Source organism: Mustela erminea, chromosome 12 (assembly GCF_009829155.1).
Source record: "Mustela erminea isolate mMusErm1 chromosome 12, mMusErm1.Pri, whole genome shotgun sequence".
In the NCBI taxonomy this organism is placed as follows: domain Eukaryota; kingdom Metazoa; phylum Chordata; class Mammalia; order Carnivora; family Mustelidae; genus Mustela; species Mustela erminea.
In genome coordinates, this window is record NC_045625.1 from 53,633,084 (window position 1) to 53,657,388 (window position 24,305).

The following is a 24,305-nucleotide window of genomic DNA, read 5'->3' on the forward strand; positions in this document are numbered from 1 at the left end:
GGTTTTCTAAAATGTCCTTTTTTTTTTTTTTTTTTTTTACAATGAAGGAAGTTTAAGCTCCAACCACAGTGTGGAAAAGAAAAAGATTGCGGAATATATAACCATTTATAAATATAACTTCTAGACAAGAAATGGCACTTGCCTAATTTGGAATTTCAAGAGGATGTGAAATTTTCTGCTCGTTAGTTATGAACACAAACACTTCCAAGATTAAACTATGCAAATAGTGGAGGAAAGGATCAATGATGGGCAAAAGTATTTATTTTGGCCATATGCTTTGAGACAATGCAATGCAAAACTATGTCCTTATACTAGTGTCTTAAATACCGCATGATTCAAACAGAAGCAATCCATAAGCCTTGGATAATGCACTGGCATTACAGACGTTTTATAGGAGTATGACAGAGACTTGATTTCCCACCCAATACCTGACCTTCCCTTATTACTGGTTACAGAACCCTGAGTTCATTTGGGGCCGGGATGGTTTTCCTCCTAAGAGACCACATCTTCCTGGCTCCCTTGCAGCTGGGTGTGGCCTTGTGACAAAAGTCTGGCTAATAAATTATAAGTGAAATTATTTTGAGGCATTTCAGGGGAAGCTCTCTAAAGGAGTTAACTAAGCTAAGAGGGCATCCCTTTTGCCCTCCCCTTTCCTCTTTCATGCTTGGAGAGAACATTTAATGACTAGAAGGACGTCATGGCCTAAGGAGGGAAGAACAGAGATCTAGAAAGAGCCTGGGTCCCCGATGACTTTGAAGAGTCACCACATGAGCCCCAGATAGCCAGAGGTAGGATTTCTTTTCTGTTAAAAATAACCCATTGACGTTAAATGTCTATCACTGACAGCTAAATGCAATTCCTAACTGATCCAACCAATTACTTCTCTTCTTTGGAAGAAAGGCTATCACAGGATGAAATGAATTGGACATTCGTTCACCATCATTCCTAATCCTGGCACCTCGTTGTGCCTGTTTTTTGTTTTGTTTTGTTTTCAATTAATTCAATTTGAAAAAGACATTTTATCTTAGAACAACCCAGGGGCTCCGTCTTTAGTTCCTCACGCTAGCAAAATTCCTACCCTTTGTGAACAACCATCTTTAGACTCACAGAAACCTCAATTAATAATCATTTTGCTCACAAGATGACTCTAGGGGACACTTACTCAGACACTGTGACTGTCACCATAGTTGTTGGAACTGAAGTTATATACACAGATGAACTTTTCTCACTTGTTTATTTTCCATGTGGGGTGTCTCATTTTAAAACAAACCCATTGTAAGTCCCCAGGCCCTAGATGTAGGCTGTGTTATGTATATCCTTTGAAACTTGTTTCTTCTTTCCTCCAGGAAGGAGGGGAGGTAAAAGCCTGAGTAAAAGGAAAAAAATATTAAAGAAAGAAAGAAAAAAAAGAAACAAAATAAAAACCATATTTTTAACAAAAGGATTTTTGAAAGCCTTGGGAAATGTTGTGTTCACTCACATAAGGCCCCACTGTTTTAAACATATTTTACTATAATTTTTCCTTCAAAATTCTGACATGCAAAGTTGAACAGGGCTCTTTCAGTGTACAACCCCGGGACATGGAGAAATAAAAAGATCAGTATTCCAACTAATGCGTACTCAGTGGGAATCATAATATCGCATAATTGCTTGAAATTCACAGGCCGATCCGATGTCATCTTCAGAAATATGCAAGTTTCCCTTTGTTTTCTGACTTAGAGATATTTCCTTGCTTTAGGGCTTAACCCTTTTGGTGCTACCCCTAATTATTGAAACATGATTGGAAATGAATGTAGAGCCTGCTTCCTAAACCCACACCAAATGTTAGGTAGATTCCCCCAAATCTGCCAACTTTTGTTCTAACAGAAAAACAAAATATGTATTTAACTTTATCAGTGAACCTCAAGTGTTCCTTTTTGCCCATTTCCTTTCCTACCTGTTTCTAAACACACGCACACACACATATGCACACACATACACACATACACACACAGTCCTTTAAATTCCCACAAAAATCTTTGCAAGAACAAAGAGTTGCTATTTCGGGGCATGTAATGACATGTTTAAAAGTTCATCAACTTCCCCCTTTAACAAAAATCTGGCAATGAGTCTAAAATAATAATTCACAAAGATTTAGAGAAAGAAAAATCCTTAAGACTTCTTCCTTTGTAACATTATGTAAATCATAAATATACCACCGGTCTGGAAGTGATTACAACAAGCTCCAAGACAAAAGATATTCCTAAGCAGACGCTGCTGACAATGGGCTCTCTTTTCCCATTAACACAGAAGAAGATTTGGGAAGGTAAGTTCTCATAATAATTAAATAACAGATTCATGCCATCGTGAAGAAATCCCAAGCGTACGTGTTCTAAGAATAAACTCTAAGTCCTGAGCCAGAACTGACTACACGAACTCATCACACCAGTGTGTGTCCTCTTCTTCAAGGTGAGTGAGTCTTTCCGTGTTCCAGCATTCCTCCCTTCTCCAGGTTTCTCTTTGCTTCTCCATTGTCATTGCCCCTGACCTTCCAAACAGGATCCCTGGAGTGAAGAGGAGGAAGTATTATAGAAACAGCTCATTCTCCGAGTGTGAGTCATTCCTGAATCAGCTCCCCCTTTCCCTACACAAGCGACACCCAGGCCTATCTAAGCTTCTCAGTTACTTGTAGGAAGCGTTTCTTTGTTTTGTCTCTCCCCACACCTTCCCAGAGGGCAGAGGTCTAACTTTTTCGCTCTCCTCCAGGCATTTCAACACTGGGATTGGACATTGGGCTAGTGGAACACAGAGAATTTCATTTTGCTTGGTGGCACAGCAGGAGAGGCTAAGGTCAGCCGACTCAGAGGGACACTGCAAGGCCATTTTATAATTAAACAGAGCGCCCGCTGGACTCCATGTTAAAACAGATGTTTCCTGGCCCCAGGTACTAAGCCAGCTCATAGGAAAACTGCCCAGAGCGTCTCCCTGAGCCAAGATGGGTCAGTGTCTGGAACAACTCCTGTCTAGTGTCTCTTACTGTAATTAGAGAATGGGGCTAGCTTTTGGTCATTAATTCCATTTGAAAAATAGCCATAGCTAAATTAAAAAAGGAAAAAAAAAAAAAAAGAACATCAGAGTGCTTTTAAAATTGAAAAACCCGATTATAAAATGGAGATAATTTATTGGTGATTTATTATTTCACACAGTGTTTTAGCCCTTCTATAAATTCCGTACAATGATTTGCAAAATTCTCCAAGATGATTTGCAGAATTTTCACTCCATTTATGAAATGGATAAAATGAGAGGCTCCTTGTGCTTAGACTGGAAAAGGGTTTACAGATTGGTTAGGACCGGGAGCTCAGACTCAGATGCCATAGTCTCCAGTGGGTCAACGAACAGAGCAACCGAGGGGAAGAACAATCGTTCTGCCTTTTCTCTCTAGTTTTCATTCATTTTCTTGTTTGCAGTAAGAGACATGGGTGCAGGAATAGATCTCTCGACTGGGAGGAAACCACCATCCGAGCAGAGCTGATGTTTAGTTGCTGTGCACCTGAGGCTAGGACCGTCCTTACCGATTGAGGTCTAGGGGTGCTCTCAGGCCACTGAGTGATGCCCGTCACTGGGCATCTGCCCTTTCTCCAGGAACTCAGATCTTCCCATGATCCAGAAGCTGGGGAGAGCAAGTCACCCCCAGGATGTCGTTCTAGCACAAAGGTGTCCATTCTGATAGGTCAGTCCCCAGGCCTTAGTAGTGAAATATTTTCAATCTCACCCTTGAGTACAAGCACAATGACAAATAGCAACTGGTATTTTTACCTCTGTGTAGGACAGACGAAAGGGCAAATGTACTTGATAAGGTCATTGGGACCCAGGAGAGCCCATGCTCTGTTAAAGGGGCAGAAATTGAGTAGAAATATGGGACCCATGTAGCGAGATCTTCTGATTTCTTAAGAGAAAATAAAACCCTGTGTCCTTATATAAAATCTTCCAAAGAAAGTGTCACTTCATTCAAACACTGTAAGGGGTACACAGCATGCTTTTGTGGTTCCCATCTGGCCTAGGTGCTGCAAATTTGCAACTCTTCCCATTCCTGAGACGGAGGAGAGGACTGGCGTTGGAGTGACTCAGCCACACCCCCAGGTCACGCAAGCGATCTAGTGGCAGGGTCAGAACTAGAATCTAGAGCCCCTGACTTCCCCTCCAGTGAGAGCTGACTTTCTTTGAAACAGGTTCTATGCACCATGGAGTACCTTCAGGAGAGATCTGTAAACCGCATTAAGTAGAGGCATTGATATGTTAGTATTACAGTCATTTCCGTTAGTGTTAGCTCCTGGCAATAGCAAAATGAAGGGGAGTCCCTCCAAAGCTAACACCTAAAGACAGAAACAAGGGCAGAAGTTCCAGAGATAACAGCCTTGCCCAACTGCAAGAAAAGGTTGGTCCTCTGGCGGCTTGGAAATCACTTTTTAAACAAAGGCATTGACAGAATTCCAAGCAGGGTTTGAAAACATCTCCGTGGCGAGGGTGACCCCAGGCAGAGTGAGAAAACATCAAGGTCTGAAGAAATTCCACTGGTAGGGGTCATCTAAATTTAATGGATCTCTAGTTCCACATGGTCCTGAGACCAATCTGCTCTTTCACACCTGTTCTTTACCTTTGTTATTAAACAGAATTGTGCCCAGGGTGACGTCAAGTATTTGTAAAATACATTGGTTCATACACTTATCATGATGAGCATGGAGTAATGTACAGAAGTGTGACATCACTCTATCGTGCACCTGAAACTAATATAATATTGTATGTTAACTATACTGGAGTTAAAATTTAAGAAATACTTAATAAAAAGAATAGAGAACCTCAAAAACAAACCAAAACCAAAAAAGAAAAAAACAAAAAAACAAAAAACAAAACAAAAACCAAAAACAGATTTGTCCATAGATTAACTCACATTTGTTCAGGATTGGCTACAGGCTAGACCAGAATTCCCCAACATCCAATATTGTTGTAACTTCTACATGATTTACCTCTCTTCTACTGCTTTAATTTGTCCACTTATTTTTCAAAAAAGCTACGTGTTCTTGTTCCTTAAGTAGAAAAAAACTTGGGGCACCTGGGTGGCTCAGTTGGTTAAGTATCAGAATCTTGATTTCTGTTCAGGTCATGATCTTATGGGTGGTGAGATCGAGCGCCATAGTGGGCTCCACACTGAGCGGAGAGTCCACTTGAAGATTCTCTGCTTCTATCCCTCCCTGCCCCACACACGTGCACTCTCTGTCTCTCTCTAATAAATAAATACATCTTTCTTTAGAAGATTTAAGATTTTATTTATTTATTAGAGAGAGAAAGCTCACATGCATGAGAGTACGTGTGTGAGAGAGAGAACAGGAGCAGGGGCAGGGGAAGAGGGAGAAGCAGAGCCCCCCACTGAGCAGGGAGGTTGAAAGGACTCCATCCCAGGACCCTGGGATCATGACCTAAGCCGAAGGCAGATACTTAAGAGACTGAGCCACCCAAGGGCCCCCAAATAAATAAATCTTTAAGAAAATAAAGAGAGGAAAAGAAAAGAAAAGAAAGGAACTATTTTTGTGTTGGGATTGCAGTTATATCAATGAATTAAGTAGCCCTTGACCTTGAGACTCCATGGACCATTGATACTAAAGAACTAAATAAACTTCTAAAATAGAAGTGACGGGAGTGCTATGATACAAGCAGAAGGGAGGCCATGAATTTTCTTTGAGTCGCACAGAGAGGTGGAGGGGGCTTCACCTGGTATGTGATGTTGGTTGAGACTTGTGGAATGAGCAGGAATTTCTAAGGGCGAAAAGGAGGAAAAGGAGGCAGAAGAAGCACCTGGAAGAGAGGCACAAAGTCCTACTAAAGTGTGTTGGGTGTTTGGGAGAATCAGGAGTGGTACAGTCCAGCTAAAGCCAAAGACACATGCAGAGAGTGACAGGAAAATCTGACTGGGCTTGGTTTTCAATACACAGTTACATAGGAGGGAGCAGAAACGTGGACACCGAAGGTGAAGGAGCACGGCCAGAGGTCTTAGGTCAGGAGAGCGTCTGAGCTGCTCGGTGTCATAGGAAGATAATTTTGCCTTCAAAAGGTTGGTGAGGGAAGGGGCTGAAGATAAGAAGGTCAATTCGGAAGCGCTCCAAACTCCTCAGGCCAAGGACGGTGAAGCACTGATTGAGAGTAGCAGCTGGCACGAAAAGGAAAAGCCAGATTTGAACCCGTGTTTGTTTGAAGGAGAAACAATAATGCATGGTGACCAGTTCAATAAGGAAAATGGAAAGAGTGAAGACTGAACGCAAAACCTTTAATGTGTCTGCATGGATAAAAAATGCCATCTGGGGCGCCGTGGCTCAGTGGGTTAAAGCCTCTGCTTTCAGCTCAGGTCATGATCCCAGGATCCTGGGATCGAGCCCAACATCGGGCTGTCTGCTCAGCAGGGAGCCTGCTTCCTCCTCTTCTCTGTCTGCCTCTCTGCCTACTTGTGATCTCTGTCTGTCAAATAAATAAATAAATCTTAAAAAAAGAAATGCCATCTATCAGGATCTAGGGGGACGCAGGGCTTTCGGAGGGTAGGTGGGAGAAAGGAGAAATGGGGGGCTGGTTGATGAGGAGGAGCTTGGAGCTATTAAAGCTGAAATGCCTTCAGAGGACTCTGATCTCATATGAGATTTTCAACACTCAATAAAGTTTTATGTGTTTAAAAAAAAAATAGAGGACTCTAATAGGTGAACCTCACCAAGAAAGCATTAAAACTGGAACTGAGACTCAAGAAGGACGATGATCAGCCAAGAGCTTGACCCATGTAGGAATACTCTGAAAATGACCTTTAAATCATAGGGACGGAAACTATTTACACTGAGAACACCTACTTACGATAGTTAAATAATTCGAAAGCTAATAATGAAAGAAAACACGGAATAGCACTATATTCTGCTTCCACAATATTTTCTTTTGGGGAAAAAAGAAAAAACAAACTTGGGAGATGGTTAAAGATGCACTGGGCTCAGAATCAGGCAGACACATATCTGAGTCCTGATCATGTTATTTTTTAGATGTTTGACTTTAAACAAATTATTATTCAATCCTTCTTAGCAAGACACTTTATGTTCTTTGAGGCAGACCCTATTATGCGGAATGGGAATATAATGATTAAACGCTGCCCTCAAAAAAAAAAAAAAAGAGTTTAAATGATCTTTTTTGAAAAAACTTGAAGACTGCTATGAGACACTACCGTCTAGCAATCAGCGTGATGCATGATACTTAGAGAATACTATGAACTTATCACTTTCTAAGTGCCAAGTCCTTTCTCGTCATTAGCTCATTTATTCTTACACCAAAACTATGAGGTAGATATTGATGTCGTTCCATTATGCAATTGGAGAAACTAAGCTTAGGCCCCTTGCCCAAGTTTACGGGGAACAAACGAAGAGTTCTCTGATTCCCCAGATGCCACACTTCATTTTTCCTTTGTCAGATGAGTGATGTAGGCAAGAGCGCCTTCTCTCTTAATGCCTGAAAATATAAGTAAATGAACTAGAAGTTATCATCCAAGGAAGTGCCAGTTAAGATATATGGGACATTAACACGAGGATAATCAAAACTGAAACTAGTGAAGATTCCACTGGTATAAGTATCTTACCATGATATGCAGAATGTCTGAACCAGGGATAATGTTCTACAAATGCTCTTCAGCAACTCGTAGATTGGCCACAGGCCCCACAGTCACTCAGGATGGACCTGACTCTAGGTACAGAATTGGTTCCTTCCGCAGACCATTTCCGGAAATGGGTAGGAATAAAAAGAACTAGTGAGTCAATAACTTACAATTAAAAGCATTTGGGAGGTAATTTGCACTCTTAAATAGTGGAATACAACTGCATAGAAGTCTTTCTGGGGTGAGAATCTTTGTAACTCCACCTCCTTTCCATGTCTTCTCTTTGCTCTCACTCTGAATCACCCTCTTCATTTTGACCATACTATGGGGGTATAGCTCAGTGGCAGAGCATTTGACTGCATTTTGACCACACTGGCCGGGTTTAGGTTGTCTTCACGCCTCCCAAGATAGCACTCGGCCACTTGTCCCCCACCTGGTTGCTTATGCTACCACAAGTTCTCCAAGCCTCTAACCCATCTAGTAGATCCCCATCGCCAAAAAATATACCCACATTCATGTAAGAGCACAGGTTACTTACAACCTTTTGGCCTTCATTCAATGCACACAACTTCTTAGGTCCCAAATCTGTGTTAGTCCACACCTCTGATTCTCTGTGCTTGCTGGTCCCTCTGCTGGGGCTGCCCTTCTCCAGGTTCATCTGATAACCTCCTAATCATCTTTAAACAGAGAGTCCGAGAGTCATCCTCTCTGAGAAATCGTTCTATGTTCTAGTTTTTGTATCCCACAACATTCTGTTTATTTCCGAATCTGTCCCACTCAGAGTTTCACTCAGTAAGTGTTGACTTCCCCCTTGAAAGAAGGCAACATCATCCTCCATATCTTTGCATCTTCATATCCAGGGAAGCCCCGGCGTATATAGTAGGAGCTCAATAAATATTGTTGTATTAAATAGAACCGAATCCCATTGTCATCACCCGCTGGTTAGTGGGCTCTCACAGGAGTATAATTTGTTGGTAGGTTCTGCATTTCATGCTTAGTGTGGTGGCAGGAGAGACATCCAAACTCTGCTACTTCTGGCCTAAAGAAAAAAGGGCTACTTGAAGATGGGAGGTAAACAAGAAAAGGTAGAAGAGCCTGAACTATGCTCATTTTGTCCCTCCTGGAGGCCAGAAATGGGGCTGTTAGTGCAGGCCAAGCCACTTATCTTACAGGATTCTGACCAGTTTTCTGAGAAAAAGAAAAGAAACGAGCAAAATGAAAATCTGTGGTCAGAAGGTTACAGAAAGGAAAGGCACACGTTTCTGCTAGGGAATAGGAAGTGGTCTTGTCTTCCACAGCAGGGCTGTCTAATAAATCTGGAGAGTTTTATTGACTTCATAGGCGCAAGAATAACCACCCGGAGAAGACATCGGGTTTCACTTATTTTTTTGGAAAGTAATTTTTCACAGACGCGAGGTTAAAAGAAAGTGGTTGCACGGGCCTCGGCTGTGGTGGTGTGTCTTCTGGTATGCGTAATGCAACTGGATCTCAATTCTGGGACAATGCCCAGTCTCAGAGGTCTAAAGCCTCTGTTGAAAGCCATGAGGACAGAGTGTTGCCAAAATTTTATGTATGCAACTGTAGATCAATTGTCTTAGTGCAAGGATAGACTTTGATCAAGAGCGTCTGGTGGGAGGGGTTTCATTAAACACTGTTTTCAACTCTTAATTCTACAGCTTTTACGTCTACTTGCTGCTAAGTCTACCACAGACCCTGAATGGCCCTGACACAGAGAGACCCCTCCCCCAGCCCACGTCTGGCTCTCAGACGGCAGCAGTGACTGGCATGGAATGAGTTCTTGGGCAGAAGAGATACACAGTTCAGAAGGGTTTGCTCCTCGCTCCCTGGTTTTTGGTCTCATGTTAGACATATTCAAAAAGGAAAATGCTTGAAGTTCTCCCCGTCCCGCCTCACGTCTGTGATTCATTAGGAGAACTTGAAAACTTCCCCTACACAAAGACAAGCTTTCCTAAAAAAAGGATTGATAAGGGTGTATGTTTGTTGGATGAGTTCTTCCTTTTAAAAGTGTCTGGCCAAGAATAGAAAATGCAGTCCATTTTAGAAGGTTTGAGGGCCCATTTCTGAACTCCTTTCAACTGTCCTCCTAATCATGGAAAAGATGGCCCCTAGGAAAGCTGCCTAAGAGTTTGCAACTTTCATGTTTGATTCTCAGAGTGAACCCTGTAGACAACTTCGCCCACAGGGCAAAGAAAACTTTTCTTCACAAGGTCATATTTCTTTCACAAACCAAGAAAGAGCAAGGCAGATAGAGGAGCCTTGATCTTGGCCAGCTGGGTGGCAAATAGTCCCACCTGCTGTCTTGGAGGCCAGTTATCCTCAGAGCCCCCAGCATCTCCAGCAAAGTGGACGGGTCCTGGGATCTGAGGGTAAGATCATGGGATTGAGAAGCAGGAAATCAATCAAATCTAAAACCATCTAAAACCATCTGAAACAAATCGCCTTATTGTATAGATGCAAAAGTAAATGGGTGGTTTTGAGAGGTAAGCAACAGAATCCTTTTTCAAAGGAAAATCTTAACTAATACATTAACAAACATTTATTGGGTCCTTCGCATGTGCCAGGCACTGGGCTAAGAGCTACATGTGTATAATATTACTTAATTTAATCTTCACTACTCTTAAATAGGCACTGTTACTGTGTCTGTTTTACAGAAGAGGAAAATAAAAGATCAACTTGCTCCAGATGACATAATATATGACCCACCACATGACGTTGATCAAAGCAGGGCACTTGTGGTGCAGTTAGGATTGGAATACCATGAATCTTCAGCCGTCATCTGCTTTCCTCTTCCACCAACCTCTTCTGTTTCCCTGAAGCAACCCCCAGGCTTTGCGGAGCAGGGTTTCAAAATCTTTTGGCTGGATAACCCCTAAAGACCCCCCCCCCCAACCTGCTCTAATGCCCGGTGATCCTAATTCTGGGGATGTAAACCATAGTAATCTCCAAAACAAGTTCCTAAAACCTGGATATTGGCAAACCTTGCTCTTCTTTCATAGGGCCGACTAAGCCCCTTTCCCATGTCTTTAAAGAATAGCTTTTTCAGATTGCTCTGCACCAATAAACATAAAGATGAAATCAAGGACTGTTTCAGATGTAAACATACTGGCGCTCTAAGATTAAATATGTTGCTTACGTTAAAACTGCAGTGCTGAGGTCAGGACCGATATCCATTTCCTGAATAATTAAGTTATTAAGTATTCTATAACACATTTGTTTATGCACTCAACAACAAATTATCTCTGAAAAATCCAGCTAAAAACAAAACAGCTAAAATCCAGCCAAAAAATAAGCATTAGGTATTAGCATTTTTACCTCTTACATTAGCTGGATGTCTGTCTGGGTATCGGCTCACTCAGAGCAGGGGGTTCATCAGGGAAAGGGGGAGACTTTTGATGTCTTTGTTAGCTTTTCACAAAGGCAAAAAAAACTCCACAGGCTGAACCTCTTAACTTCTAACTCACATCAGACATCCCTAAATTGCATGGTTTTAGTGTTGCTAAGGGGGGGTGGGGTGAGGAAACAGGCTCCTTCTCACAGTGTGGGTGAAGGTGTAAATCGGTATAAAATTATTGGAGGGCAATTTGGCAATAGCTATTAAAAATGAAATGCTCATACCCTTTGACCCAATAATAATTCACCTTCTGGGAATTCATCATAGAGAAATACTCGTACAACGGCTCAAAGATGTAAGAGTAAAATGATGTTTGCAAGAATATTTGGTACAGGGAAAACTGGAAAGAACCCAAGTGTGCATTAACAGGCAATTGGTTAGAGATAGTATGGTTTGGCCATACAGGACCATACCGTGGAGCCATTAAAAAGAAGATTAAAAAGAGGCTCACTTTTTTCAGACTGGCATAGAAAGATGTCTGAGACATATTGCTAGGTGGAAAACAGCATGCTTCAAAGCTGAAGTATAATCCCATTTTTTTGTAAAATAATAAATGAAATTTTTAATATATGCCTTGAAAAAAATGTTAACTGGTTTTCTCAGCTGTGTGGGATTATGGAAGATTTTCACTTTCAATGCTATAATGTTTCAAGCTATTTATATATGTGTGTATATATATTTATATAGATATGCCATTACTTTTGTAATCAGAAAAAATAAATGTTGCTGTAGCTTGGTCCCTTGAGAGCCCTGTTACAAAAGTGTAGAAGGCTAGTCCAAACCCATTAACTTTACTGGAAAACAAAACTTAGCTGAAATTGGAATGGAGATGCTGCTTAACCAAAGGGAGGTCACTCATGGAAATTCTTCTGCCTTTAGAGTCTACAAGCCTTTGTAATAATTAGCCCACAACGAAATGTTCTTTTAAAGAGGAGCTAAGGAGGATAAATTAAAAACGCAGCCAGTTTTTGAACCACTGCTGTCGTTGACAGGCCGTCTGAGGACTGGCACTCGAAGAAGTCTCCTCTTTAACTGCGACTTGCCCAAGGTGGGGTGGAGGGAGTGTCACAAAAATGAAGAAGAGTTTGTTTAATTTTTGCACTTTCACCAAACTAAGATTTGGTGCAAGTCACCAAGCTCTGGGGCCGATTCCTACGGTGGCAGTGATGGTGGCAGGGGAACTGCCGCTTATACAATTAAGGGGCCTGTTCGTTGCAAAGAATGCAAAATTACAAGTACAAAATTAGGTACAGCATTCTGAAGGGGCCCCTGGAAAGGACAGGGCCTTAAACTAAGCTTAATTAGCTTCCCAGAGATCTGCCCCGCTCTGACTCAGAGTTCTTCAACCAATATAACAGGGGTGAGTAACGGGCACACTTCCTCTCCTTTAAGAATTACCCTGCTGAAGAGGAGTTCCAGTGTCATGCGTAAAAGCTAGAGGCAGCACCCCGGAGCCCTGGGACACTGTGCGATCTCTGTTCTTTGGGGGACACTTAAGTTTCTGCAGACGTTCGAGCTCTGAAGAATCTGTACTTGTTGACAGTGGCAGACGCCCAGTTCTTGATGCTCATAAAACCATGGCAGTCAGAGTTGGAAAAGATGTATTAGGTCATCAATCTAGATTCAGGTCCAAGACAGGATGGTTCACTATTGTAATCATTCCAAGCCTTTGTCCAGGCAGCCTGGAAATGTCTTGAGGGCCTCACTCTTAGAAGGCTGTTCCTCTCTTCTGGTTACTGGGCAAGTTGTGGAGGTGTTTGAAAAAGGGGGAAAAAAAAAAAAGCAGTTTAGAGTTGGAACCACACAAATACTTAATTATATCCATTCACCTAGATTTCTATCAGTGTTTTCCACATGAAGAAAACGATTTAGTGTAAAGAAACTCTTGGTCTCCGGCATAAAGTTGCCATCAGGGAACAAATCACTGATTTTTTCCGGTTCCTTGTATTTCAACTTTGGTGGTGAGTTTCTTTTTAGCCTTAGGAAAAAAGCTAACTTGCTGGGGTCCTCCATAGCCAGCATTACCAAGAAAGGGTAATAATGAAAAGCTGCTTTTGTTAATGGAAAGTGACTTCCTAAACACTTATTTTGGATCTATTTACCTGTCTTTGGCGAACTTGATGTGTTCCCGATTTTTAGGTTAGGTTTTTGTGGCACTATAAAAATGGGGGATCTGGGGGTGTCTCGGTGGCTCAGTAGGTTAAGCATCTGCCTTTGGCTCAGTTTATGACCCCAGAGTCCTGGGATTCAGCCCAGCATCAGGCTCCCTGCTCAGCGGGAGCCTGCTTGTCCTTCTTCTGCCCTTCCTCCTGTACCCTGCTCTGCTCTCTCTCTCTCTCTCTGTTGAATAAATAAATAAAATCTTAAAAAAAAAAGGGGGGGGTTCTGAAAGTTAAGTTTTTATTTTCTCATGTTTTCCTTGCAGTCCATACTGATAATGAAGCTCATTTCCCAAAAGCTTCTGATGGCTACTTTTTTTGTAGCACAGAGTGGATTGTTCTAGACTGGAAGGAGAGAAGACTTGAGTCGTTATCGACTGATGAATGTCTGCTGTATGTCCTAGTGAAATCTCTTATCCCTGTGCCTCACGAGTGTGTGATGGCCTGTGTGTGGTCGGCTGGCTTATTCTTTATGTGTTTGGCGGTTTATGGGATTGTTTGTTTTGTTGTTGTCTGCCTTGAAAATACTCAGAACAATTCTTTCTTTGATAAGTAATGCCATTAGCAAATATAAAGTGCTAAACAATAATCTATTTGGATATTTGCATTTGAGAATTCATTTCTATTTTAAGTCAAGACAAGTGGACATTAGTTAATGGATGCTAGTGACATTATTTTTAGTAATGGGCTCTTTTAGCAACAAGCAACCCTCAGGAACCTCTTTTATTTTTTTCAATTCCCAAAGATGGACTTCTGGTTTATCAATCATCAAGAAACTAACCGCAAGGCTTCGCGCCAGGCTGGGTGTGGAGCCTGCTTAAGATTCTCTCTCTCCCTCTGCCTCTCCCAAACCCCAAAATAAATAAATAGATAATAAATAAATAAACGTAAAATAATTTTTTAAAAAATAAACTAACCACAAATGCTGAGTTAAACTTAGGAGACTTTAATTAGATTTAAAAAGTTGAGAATTTATTCAAAATGAAAAATGTGCTCAGCAAAAAACAGACAAAGAAACAACAACAGAAACACAACTATTTGCCAAAGTATAGTAAAGGGGGATACCCTCAGTGGGTTAAGTGGCTGCCTTAGGCTCAGTTCAGGATCCCAGGGTCCTGGTATCAAGTCCTGCATTGGACTCCTTGCTCACTGGGGTGTCTGCTTCTCTCTCTGCTTCTGCCTGCCACTCTGCCTGCTTGTGTTCTCTCTCTTTCTCTCTGCCAAATAAATAAATAAAATCTTACCAAAAAAAAAAAAAAAAAAAAAGCTGGGTGCCTGGGTGGCTCAGTGGGTTAAGCCACTGCCTTTGGCTCAGGTCGTGATCCCAGGGTCCTGGGATCGAGCCCCGCATCGGGCTCTCTGGTCAGCAGGGAGCCTGCTTCCCTCTCTCTCTCTGCTTGCCTCTCTGCCTACCTGTGCTCTCTGTCTGTAAAATAAATAAATAAAATCTTAAAAAAAAAAAAAGGCATAGAAAAGAAATAGAATTATGGGGCAATATTAATTTTGAATCTCCTGAACTGAAAAAATAAAGGTAGAAATGCTATATGTTAAAAGATACTACTTTTATTTTAAAATTTTTCAGTACAGTGTGTCTATCTCTGGGACTTCCTGTGACTCCGTCCTTTCAGAAATGTGCCTATCCACGCCAACAAATTACTAAGATAATGGAAAATAAAAATTCTTGAGAAGTTAAAAATTACCAAAAGCACAGTGTCATTGGAAATCACAAGAAGAGGGGCCCCTGGGTGGTTCAGTGGTTAAGCATCTGCCTTTGACTCAGGTCACGATCACAGGGGTCCTGGATTGAGCCTCCAAGTGGGTCTCCCTGCTCAGCGGGGAGTCTGCTTCTCTCTCTGCTTCTCCCCTTGGCTTGTGCTGTCTCTCTTTCTCTCTCTCTCTCTGTCAAGTAAATAAACATAATCTTAAAAAAGAAAAGAAAAAAAAGAAAGTCGCTAGAATATTTTCCCAACCCCAAAACCATTCGATTTGCCAAAAGCTCTTTTATGATTTGTGAATGCACTTAAATGTAATCTCATAAAGAAGTTAAAATATTTTAATTGTGCATTAAACAAATTCTCCTTAGCAAAAATAATGAAATTATATGAATTTAGTACTGTCTAGAAAAATATGGGCTATGTAATGAAAAGTTAATACTGTTGGTGACCTCAGTAATGTGAGCTATCCTAAACTCCTTACTGGCAAATACGTTGTAAGCTCTTAAATGTACCGATCTATGTCCTGAATTGAACCCTTTAAACATGGTTGGGTATAAATGTTTCTGGAGCAAATGAACACGACTGAATTCAGGTAGGTATCAGATTGTTTACTGTCTGATCCAGGTTTCCCGGATTGTCTTTGTTATTAGGCTTGATTTCAACAGTAACTGATCAAAGACTAGGAATTGTATATATTTACAACCTTGTCTGTACAAGTGAACGCTTTCCAATGTTCCACGAAAGTTCACAGGTGTATATTGGTTCGAAGCTTGGTTTCAAAAGAGAATACATGAATTTATTTTTGTGATAGAGAATTCCAGTAGAAGACTGGATCCAGCTTCTCAAACAACATTGTCCAAAATGTCTTGCTCTTTCTCTCTCTAGATCCCAACTTGATGACTTTCTGTGCTGTGTTCATTCTTAGGCAAATATGATGGCAAAGATGGCACCGTTTGGCAATCCCTAAGTAGAAGGAGATTGTTTCTTTGACAATAGAAGCTGACCTCCTGTTGTCCTAACTGGGGTGACGTGCCCATCCCTGACCCTATGATAGTCTTCCAGTGGTATGGGGGTGTGTCAGTTTGACAGGGTTGTGTCAGTTTGACATAGCTGTGTGGCTGCCATCACAAATTACCACAGGTAGGATGGCTTACCAACAGAAATGTGTTCTTTCATATTTCTGGAGGCCAGCGATCCAAAGTCAAGGCGTCAGCAGGGCTGTGCTCCCTCTAGAGGTTCCAGTGGAAGATTCTGTTTCTTGCCCCTTCTGGTTTCTGGTAGCTTTAGGCATTCCTTGGCTTGTGGGTGTACCACTTCAGTCAGTCTCTGCGGCCTCCTTGTCCTATCTGCGCGTCTCCCCTGCATGTCTGTGTCAAACCCCCTCTGCCACATCTTATAAGGACGTATGTGATTGTATTTAGGGCTCATTGGGATAATCCAGGGTGGCCTTATCTCGGGAGCCTTAATTTAAATGCACCTGCAAAGATCCTTTTCCCAAACAAAGTCATATTCACATACACCAGGGATTTGGACACAAACATCTATTTTGGGGGAGAAGGGGGATATTATTTAACCCATTTCTGCTGGTAAATGATTAACAATCTCCTCGACAAAGAAGAAGAAGCCCCAATATACGGCATTTACATAGTTGTATGGTCTTGATACTACTGTTGGTCATTTTCAAGCTGCCGACAGGAAGTCACTGAGCCATGGAGATGCGAAGAGACCCACAGCTGTGCCCTTAAATCATGCAGGTCCAATAGGTATACGTAACCTCAAGAGCATGGGTAATCATAAAATGTATTCAAATAATTAAGAAGTGAGGAGTTTTGAGTGCCTAATAACTGTTTCAGATATAACTTAATTATAAATGTATATACTTTAAATTTTAATAGTGGTCATAGTTAACAACTGGCTCACAAAATTCCTAAAAATTTTCCAGTTGGTTTGAGTAAGCTGGTATGAGGCAGCTCCAACATGCCACTGGATAAAATGTGCTGATTGATCAGGACTGACTCATAGAGCCTGGGGCCTGGGGTCAGCAATATTTAAACCACATGAACTGAAATTAAAGTGGATGGTTCTTTAGGAGAAAGTTGGGGTGCTATGACATTAAGCAGGGAAAAGGAGTATTAGGAAGACAAACACAGCAGTCACTTCAGTATCGTTTAAATATATTCTAATGATTTCAGGCCAAGGAAAAAATTTTCAGCCAAGTTCAAAGTAGGTACAGGTATAAATATTGTGGCTGTACCTGGATCTGCAAGTCAGCTCTCTACCTAATGGAAAATCAGTATTTTTCACATTGTCATTTTACTTAGCTCATAAAATCTGTTTTTAAGCCTGGATACATGTGTCCCAAGGTGATCAGCTTCAGAAAGAGACATAAACGAATGGTCTTTTAAAAAGCATAATTTCTTGGGGTGCCTGGGTGGTTGAGTCGGTGAAGTGTCCAACTCTTGGCTTCGGCTCAGTCCTGATCTAGTGGGGTGATAGGATCGAGGTCCCTTGTCAGGCTCCCCAATGAGCCTGGCATCTGTTTCAGATTCTCTCTCCCTCTCACGCCCCCACCTCACTCCGCCCCCACCCTCGCACCCTCTCTGTCTGTCTGTCTGTCTCTCTCTCTCTGAAATAAGTAAAATCTTTTTAAAAAAGCATTTTTAAAGGGATGCCTGGGTGGCTCAGTTGGTTAAGCAGCTGCCTTCGGCTCAGGTCATGATCCCAGCGTCCTGGGATCGAGTCCCACATCGGGCTCCTTGCTCGGCAGGGAGCCTGCTTCTCCCTCTGACTCTGCCTTCCACTCTGTCTGCCTGTGCTCGCTCTCGCTCGCTCTCTCTCTGACAAATAAAAAATAAAAAAATCTTAAAAAAAAAAAAATTCTCTCTTAAAAAAAAAATAATAATTTAACAGCTTTATTAAAATATCATTTGCGGGCGCCTGGGTGGCTCAGTGGGTTAAGCCGCTGCCTTCAGCTCAGGTCATGATCTTAGGGTCCTGGGATCGAGTCCCGCATCGGGCTCTCTGCTCAGCAGGGAGCCTGCTTCCCTCTCTCTCTCTCTGCCTGCCTCTCTGTCTACTTGTGATTTCTCTCTGTCAAATAAATAAATAAAATCTTTAAAAAAAAAATATATATATCATTTGCACACCATGCAACTCACCATTTAAAGTGCAAAATTCGATCTTTTGATACAACTTCAGAGTTGTTCATTCTCCACCACAATCAATTTTAGGAGATTTTTGTCAACTTAAAAAGAAACTCTGTACCATGGTGCTGTCGTCTTCCGATGCCCGGACTCTGACCCCCAGGTCTCGGCAACCACTTGCCTATTTCCTCTCTGTAGGATTGTTTATTCTAGGGATGTCATACAAATGAAATCCTATGATATGTTCCATTGTGACTGGCATAATGTTTTAAAGTTCATCAGTGTAGCATAAAGCAATATCTCATATTGTATTTCTTTTAAAGATTTTATTTATTTATTTATTTGACAGACAGAGATCACAAGTAAGCAGATTGGCAGGCAGAGAGAGAGAGGGGGAAAAGCAGGCTCCCTGCTTAGCAGAGAGCCCGATGCAGGGCTCGATCCCAGGACCCTGAGATTATGACCTGAGCTGACGGCAGAGGCTTAACCCACTGAGCCACCCAGGCGCCCTACCATATTTTTATTGCCAAGTAGTATTCCACTGTGTGGCTGTACCATGTTTTTGTTTATCCATTCATTAGTAGATGGACATTTGGATTGTTTCCCCTTTTGGACTATTATGAATAATGCTCCTGCAAACAGTTGTGGACAAGGTTTTTGGTGGACCTAGATTTCATTTCTCTGAAAATAATGGTCTTCTAATGTTTAGCAAGATTTCTTATCTCCCACATGTTTAAGGGAGCTGTCATTTAGGAATTAGATCAGAAATGCCACACACAGAATTTCAGTCCTCTTACATATTGGGTCAGTGAACCCAACCCCTTAAGAATTATGGGGACTGGCTCAGCCAAAAGGAGGAGCCCTGCTCATACACTTCAGGGAAGAGGAGGGCACCGTTAGTTAGGAGGAGGAGCTAGCTCGGGGCACACTGTGCAGGTGTGGCTGAATTCTCCCAGTTGTACTAAGTCCTGGCCTGCCCACGATAAGTCACATAATTAGCCCATCTCAGGGTTCCTTCAGGGACTCTCCATATGCAAAGTGTAAAAAATAATAAACATACAACCTTCCTTGTTGATCTGGAAATCAGACTCACGAGATTGGAGAAACACGAAAGAAAGAGGGAATTTTAGTTTCCCTGATAGTGGCCCGGAGAGAGTTTCATATTCTCTCTTGCATGATGGGAGAGTTCTTTGGTGGGTCCTGCAAACCTGCCATGGGGGGATGGGAGAGAAAAAAAGCTCTATACTAGTTTATATAGCAACTTTCTTCCAAGAAATTCAGTGTCTCAGTCTTTCATTTCCCTCAGGGAGTTTGCAAGAATGTCCATTAGAAATTACTTCTTTTAAAACGTACATTCTCCAGTTAGCCAGTACTGGGCAGAAAGAACCAGAAAAGCGAACCTACTGACCAAACATCCCACTCTAATATTTTCAGTGAGCTGCTAGAAGTGAATGCATCTCCTGAGAAACAGGATCTCTCTGTAACAGCCCCATGACTCTACTCACTGTTGGCCACATTCCTTTCATCAGGGGCAAAGCTTCCCCTTCCAAGTCAGATTCAACCGGCATAGCATGCCCCACGAAATGGAAATGTATTATTGACTTACAATTAAGTGTTCAGGTCTTCCTTCCAACAGGAAGTGTTTCCCTCTAGCAGCTCAACACTCCTAATCCAGCCCAATCGAGAACCCCTAAAGAATCCTGGGACCGACCCACTCCAAAGCAAGAGTCTTGCTTACAAAGCACCTGCAGAAAACCGGGGTCTAGCCAGTCCTCTCTCACTGCTGTTATCTGGTCTGTCTCTGTGTAGCCTTGACGTGAGGCTGTAGCACCCCTCACAGTCCTACCACTCAGACCAGGGAACAAGCATCCACCGTTCCAATTTCCAAAGCCTGACTCCAGTGCTGGATGGGTGATGACTCTGGGGAAGCCTCCAGCGTCGTCCACATGCAGGGTCCTCCCCAACCCTCCATCCCAAACCACTTAGTTCCTTGTGTTGATCCCTTCCTCAGCATTTTCTTATGACATTCTCACTGCCCATCCCTGAGGCTAGGGGGAGGGGGGATCTTGGTCAGGGCCCCATTAGCTCATGCAGAATCTCAGGTAATCACACCTGAAGAATATCTGTGCCTTTCCTCCCACCCACCAAAAAATCTCTGGGCACCATCATGTCCTTCCCAGGGATTCTCAGAGAATGGAATATCTTAATCCAGTGGATGACAAAGAGTCCATACTGGAGTCTCATGCTATATCCAGCCACAGACGTAGATCGTTTTGGCCCCCGTACTCTGAACTAGCACTTGATTTTAAATTCGTGTAGGTTGTCAACAAGGACTAACTCCGTAGTTTGTAGGGCCCAGTGTGGCATGAAAATGCAGAATTTCATGAATTTAAGAATTTAAAATTTCAAAATTTAAGAATTTCTGGATGGCGGGGCGCCTGGGTGGCTCAGTGGGTTAAAGCCTCTGCCTTCAGCTCAGGTCATGATCTCAGGGTCCTGGGGTTGAGCCCCGCATCAGGCTCTCTGCTTGGCGGGGAGCCTGCTTCCTCTTCCCTCTCTCTCTGCCTGCCTCTCTGCCTACTTGTGATCTCTATCAAATAAAATAAATAAAATCTTTAAAAAAAAAAAAAAAAGAATTTCTGGATGGCCGTAGCAGAGCCTGAAACCAAGTACAGAGACCCTTCTGGGGCCAAGGTTGAGTGCTGGGTGATGGCACACAGGCTGCATGTCCATGAAGCTAAGCTCTGCTCCCAACATTTTAAAAAGTGAAAGATTCTGAACCTCTCTTAAAAGAAATCGGTGACTCTAGGTCCGCCCCCCTCGATGGATCCCCAAAATTGGTTGGCGCCAGGTTGTGACTTGTATTCCTTTGTGGGGGCTACCATGACAAAGTGCCATAGACTGGAGTGGCAGAAATTTATTTCTTCATGATACTAGAGGCTAGAAGTCTGAGAAAAAGGTGTCCGTGGAAGTGTTTTTTTCCTAAGGCTTCACTCCCTGGCTCACCTGCTGCCATATTGGTGTGTCTTCGTACGGTCTTCCCACCGCACCAGTCTGTGTCCTAACCTCCTCCTCTTAAAAGGATTTCCCCAGTCCCACTGGAATAGTGCTACCTCAATGACCTCCTCTTAACTTAGTAACACCTTTAAAGGCTCCATCTCTAAATACAGACTCATTCCAAAGTGTTGGGGGTTGGGCCTTCAACATACGAATTTTGGAGGTCAAGTCAGCCCCACGACATAGCTGCTCACTTCAGAGGGGCCAAAACTCCAACTCTCTTCTCAGGCCTGGTCCCCAACCGTTGCCATGGGTCCTCTTCTTTGTGCTGCTCTTCTTCTTCCTGTCACCTCTCCCCTGCAGAGGGACCTGCTTCCCTGGTGTTGCATCTGGAATAGTGACACCACGTCCTTTACACAACCACGGCTGTGCACACCCTCCACATCTGCATGACGACTCAAGTAACCCTTCATGGGGCTACAACCAGTTTCCTTAAAAACAAACCCAAAATGCAGCCCTTATGCAGAGATCGGAGTTCAAGGGCAGCATAGAGGGAAGAAATCGCCCTGAGGTATGACTGAGGACCCATCCCAGTGATTAGACTTGTGGGCTTAGGAGAGGGTACTCTCAGCCGCTGCATAATTTTTCCTGGGGCCCAGCCTACTAAAAATCACATGACTGTGTACGGGACGGCCCTAAATTCCAGCGGAATCCCAACCATACAGCCCCTTAGAGACTGCATACTCTCAAATTGGTCTTTGTACCCTATTTGTAGAAATGTTAGCCAGATTATAGCTGAAAACTCTGCTAATTCTGGGGACGTTTTTGGTCTTGTGCCTGGAACTGTTGAAGCATATACTCACACCTACCACATGTAACACTCAGTAGCATAATTTCCAGCACGACACTTTCCTACTTTATTTTTAAAAGAAACAGAGCAGAGTCTGAAGACCTGCTCGCTCAGTTGCTTTTTGCAGGAGACTCCATAAAAGGTGGAAGGGGTGGCTTCTGTGCTGCAAAGAGCCATATTTTGCCTTTCTTAAAAGGGAAAGGGGACACAAAAACCTTTGCTCAGAATCAGGGAGCCTGTGCTGAACCACAGAACATGGGTACCTGCATGCTAATAAAAATAAAAAGAATGTCCAATTTGTAAGGTTCTTGGAATATCTTAATTAATAAATCCCAGTTTTGGAGCTTGGTACTCCAACCCCTTTGTTTCTAAGACAAGGAAAGGGAGGCTCTAAAATGTCGAATGACTCACCCCCAGACCAACACTCCACCTCAAAAGCAGGTCTTCTTCTCAGGTCCGTGGACTTACCACCCCACCAGGCTACTTTGAAGCAGGCATTGTCCTATTGGCCTATATTGCACGTAAAACAACAACAAAACCCCCCTCTCTCTCCATTAGAGTCTCTATTTAAATTCCAGAGTGGAGAAAGCAAAGGCTATTTCAACTGCAACACCCTTCGCAAACAGAAGGAAAGGCATCTGCCTGACCCGTGGACTTTCCCAGCAAGACCCTGGGACTCTCGGCCCTCAGGTCTCTGCGGCTGCGAGCGGTGCTGACTGCCAGTCTGACACCAGGGGGCGCAGCATCCTTTGTCCTGACAGACACTGAAGGCAGGCTCTGAAGGCTGGCTGGGCCTCAAAAAAAAATCTGACTTTCCCTCCTTTCACGGTTTCTCTCTGGAACCGGCCCACTCCCCAACCCCCCTCATTCATCTTAAAACCGTTTTTGCTTTTTTTTTTCTCTTTCCTCCCGGACGCTCAGACTTTCCCCCTGTACTATCTCAGATTTATGCATGTTTCTAGAAGGGCTTTTCAGAGACAGCAACCCCTCCCCAGCAGCTCCTCCGCTGCAAAGCCCTGGAGCCCACGGCCACCGCCCCATCATTTGCTCTCACCTGGAGGGTCCCCTCCAACTCAGGATTTTCTAGCAACTCTTCCAGAATGAAGAACTCTCAAGGACAGAACTAGCTTTTCCTGAAAAAATGATCACATGCCATCCTCCCAAGTCCCTTTCGTTTCCACTCACAAAAATACTAACAAACAAATGAAATTACTGGTTCTGGAAAGCTCGTGCCACCCAGCAGGCCTCTGTCTGCTCGTGCCACCCAGCAGGCCCCTGCTGCCCTCTGTCTGCTTCTGATCATCTGCCTACCCCAAGGGACAGGCTAAAGCATCCACTGTGCACCCCAAGCAGGATCAGTGTCTCCTTCTACCCTCACCAACCTGGCTTTAAGTGTCCTCCAGCAGAAGGAAATCCGCTTCACATTCACCAACGTCTCTGATTCCAACGGCTCAGTGTTCCCCTCTTTCACAGATAAAGGAAGGCCCACTTTGCTCACACTTTGAGACACACTTCTGTACCTGCTTCTATAGACACAACACACCCAAAACGTGAACCCCATATCCGAGAGACAGACGCACCCTTTTGCAAAGAACCCTAAACATTCACTGTTTTGAACTGAAGGGCCACAGGGTCCTAAACCAGGCCTTTGAAAAGCAGCTGCTCTATTTACAGAAAGAGATTTCAAGTTTCCAGTTTCCAGTCCTCTCCCCAGGATCTCTCTGGTTTGAGCCTCCCAACAACCCAGAGGGACAGGCAGGGAAATTGAAGCTTCCAGAGCTTGCCCCACTCCTAGAGCTAGCACAGGCTGGAGGCCGCACTGGGGTGACAGCCGCTAGGTGACAGGGGCCCAAGGAAAGCTGTCTGTCCAGTTGCACAGAGGCCTGGAAGGAATGCAGCCCTCCCAAACGAGCGTCAGGTTACCTGCACCAAGAAAGTTTATGGTCTCAGCTCCTGAAAACCTGTAGCATTAGCAGGTGTAGGTGGACAGGAAAAGGAAGGGGTGACGTGAACTCTGATCTGATCCTTCTTTTATCTGTGGCCTCACTACTTACTACTCATCTCCCCACTCTCCATCGCTCCCATAGAGAGTGATGGCAGTGCTGGGTTGGAGATAGGTAGCCACGGCTGGTGACCTTGACTGGGAGCCTCTCTGTCCTCATTCAGAAGGTCATGGTAACGTTTATTAGATATGGACAGAGACGCTCAAGGGATGAAAAATACCAGCCTCATTCTGGAAAAGGGGGCAGAGTAAGAGGCTTACTTTCAGTTTAGGCCTTTTTGAGTTATTCAAAGTATTTTGATTTATGTATATGTTACTCTTATAATTTTAAAAAATTTTTATTGGGGCTAATAATGCTCTTTAGAGTTACTGTAATGAT

The 24,305-nt window shown here is 43.1% G+C and overlaps 1 long non-coding RNA gene across 1 annotated transcript; it reads right to left on the reverse strand.

The window, feature by feature from the left end:
* Nucleotides 1-253: 253 nt before the first annotated feature.
* On the reverse strand, nucleotides 254-23,163 carry LOC116570310. The gene is made up of 3 exons (XR_004277386.1): nucleotides 21,329-23,163; nucleotides 7,634-12,796; nucleotides 254-2,543 (listed from the first exon to the last, which is right to left on the reverse strand). It is a non-coding gene; the product is annotated as an uncharacterized LOC116570310 (long non-coding RNA).
* Nucleotides 23,164-24,305: the final 1,142 nt, after the last annotated feature.